Below are 3,137 nucleotides of genomic sequence, written 5' to 3'. Positions count from 1 at the left end.
AACCGAAAGTGCCTTCCTATAAATACCGAACGGCCGGCCGCTAGGTCGGCGACGCATGGGCTTACGCCCAGGCGTATGCCTGTGCAAACCGCCGTGAGAGCGTACCATCCCGCCGGCACGGTAAAACTTAGACTGAAAATATCGTCGAACATATCCTTTCATTTTATAACGTTCTATACATGAAAATTAATAAATTAACATGCAGGACATAATAAATTCACATTCTCATGTAAATCATGGGTTTAATTAATATTTTAAAAAATTTTAAAACCGCCCAGAACCGATGAGATGAAAATATTAAAACGATATTTTTGCATTTTCTTACGGTAAAACATTAACAAATAAGCGACTATAGCAATATAAAACTCCATTTGTAATTTAATTAATCAAAATTAATATTTTTTTTTGATTTTTCAGCGATCCAGAACCGATGAGACGAAAACATTAAAACGATATTTTTGCATTTTCTTACGACAAAACATTAACAAATACGAGACTATAACAATATAAAACTACATATGTAATTTAATTAATCAAAATTAATAATTTTTTTTGATTTTTCAGTGATCCAGAACCGATAAGTCGAAAATTTTAACAATCATATTTTTGCATTCTGTACCGTGGATCGATCGTTAAACGCTATTGAACTAACGTCCGTGATGGTATAAATGCAGATTTTCGCTCCGTTTAGCCAAAATAACGAACTTTAGATGCGCTCCGAAATATTTCAAAGTCCCAGCGGCGTATTGCTTCGCCTCTTAGAACCGATTAGTCGAAAATTTTAACAATCATATTTTTGCATTCAGTACCGTGGATCCATCGTTAAACGCTATTAAACTAACGTCCGTGATGGTATAAATGCAGATTTTCGCTCCGTTTAGCCAAAATAACGAACTTTAGGTGCGCTCCGAAATATTTCAAAGTCCCAGCGGCGTATTGCTTCGCCTCTTAGAACCGATTAGTCGAAAATTTTAACAATCATATTTTTGCATTCTGTACCGTGGATCCATCGTTAAACGCTATTAAACTAACGTCCGTGATGGTATAAATGCAGATTTTCGCTCCGTTTAGCCAAAATAACGAACTTTAGGTGCGCTCCGAAATATTTCAAAGTCCCAGCGGCGTATTGCTTCGCCTCTTAGAACCGATTAGTCGAAAATTTTAACAATCATATTTTTGCATTCTGTACCGTGGATCGATCGTTAAACGCTATTGAACTAACGTCCGTGATGGTATAAATGCAGATTTTCGCTCCGTTTAGCCAAAATAACGAACTTTAGGTGCGCTCCGAAATATTTCAAAGTCCCAGCGGCGTATTGCTTCGCCTCTTAGAACCGATTAGTCGAAAATTTTAACAATCATATTTTTGCATTCTGTACCGTGGATCCATCGTTAAACGCTATTAAACTAACGTCCGTGATGGTATAAATGCAGATTTTCGCTCCGTTTAGCCAAAATAACGAACTTTAGGTGCGCTCCGAAATATTTCAAAGTCCCAGCGGCGTATTGCTTCGCCTCTTAGAACCGATTAGTCGAAAATTTTAACAATCATATTTTTGCATTCTGTACCGTGGATCGATCGTTAAACGCTATTGAACTAACGTCCGTGATGGTATAAATGCAGATTTTCGCTCCGTGTAGCCAAAATAACGAACTTTAGATGCGCTCCGAAATATTTCAAAGTCCCAGCGGCGTATTGCTTCGCCTCTTAGAACCGATTAGTCGAAAATTTTAACAATCATATTTTTGCATTCTGTACCGTGGATCGATCGTTAAACGCTATTGAACTAACGTCCGTGATGGTATAAATGCAGATTTTCGCTCCGTTTAGCCAAAATAACGAACTTTAGGTGCGCTCCGAAATATTTCAAAGTCCCAGCGGCGTATTGCTTCGCCTCTTAGAACCGATTAGTCGAAAATTTTAACAATCATATTTTTGCATTCTGTACCGTGGATCCATCGTTAAACGCTATTAAACTAACGTCTGTGATGGTATAAATGCAGATTTTCGCTCCGTTTAGCCAAAATAACGAACTTCAGGTGCGCTCCGAAATATTTCAAAGTCCCAGCGGCGTATTGCTTCGCCTCTTAGAACCGATTAGTCGAAAATTTTAACAATCATATTTTTGCATTCTGTACCGTGGATCGATCGTTAAACGCTATTGAACTAACGTCCGTGATGGTATAAATGCAGATTTTCGCTCCGTTTAGCCAAAATAACGAACTTTAGATGCGCTCCGAAATATTTCAAAGTCCCAGCGGCGTATTGCTTCGCCTCTTAGAACCGATTAGTCGAAAATTTTAACAATCATATTTTTGCATTCTGTACCGTGGATCGATCGTTAAACGCTATTGAACTAACGTCCGTGATGGTATAAATGCAGATTTTCGCTCCGTTTAGCCAAAATAACGAACTTTAGGTGCGCTCCGAAATATTTCAAAGTCCCAGCGGCGTATTGCTTCGCCTCTTAGAACCGATTAGTCGAAAATTTTAACAATCATATTTTTGCATTCTGTACCGTGGATCGATCGTTAAACGCTATTGAACTAACGTCCGTGATGGTATAAATGCAGATTTTCGCTCCGTTTAGCCAAAATAACGAACTTTAGGTGCGCTCCGAAATATTTCAAAGTCCCAGCGGCGTATTGCTTCGCCTCTTAGAACCGATTAGTCGAAAATTTTAACAATCATATTTTTGCATTCTGTACCGTGGATCCATCGTTAAACGCTATTAAACTAACGTCCGTGATGGTATAAATGCAGATTTTCGCTCCGTTTAGCCAAAATAACGAACTTTAGGTGCGCTCCGAAATATTTCAAAGTCCCAGCGGCGTATTGCTTCGCCTCTTAGAACCGATTAGTCGAAAATTTTAACAATCATATTTTTGCATTCTGTACCGTGGATCCATCGTTAAACGCTATTAAACTAACGTCCGTGATGGTATAAATGCAGATTTTCGCTCCGTTTAGCCAAAATAACGAACTTTAGGTGCGCTCCGAAATATTTCAAAGTCCCAGCGGCGTATTGCTTCGCCTCTTAGAACCGATTAGTCGAAAATTTTAACAATCATATTTTTGCATTCTGTACCGTGGATCCATCGTTAAACGCTATTAAACTAACGTCCGTGATGGTATA

This window comes from Osmia lignaria, chromosome 11 (genome assembly GCF_051020975.1).
Source record: "Osmia lignaria lignaria isolate PbOS001 chromosome 11, iyOsmLign1, whole genome shotgun sequence".
In the NCBI taxonomy this organism is placed as follows: Eukaryota; Metazoa; Arthropoda; class Insecta; order Hymenoptera; family Megachilidae; genus Osmia; species Osmia lignaria.
Note: the sequence above shows the minus strand (reverse complement) of the source record.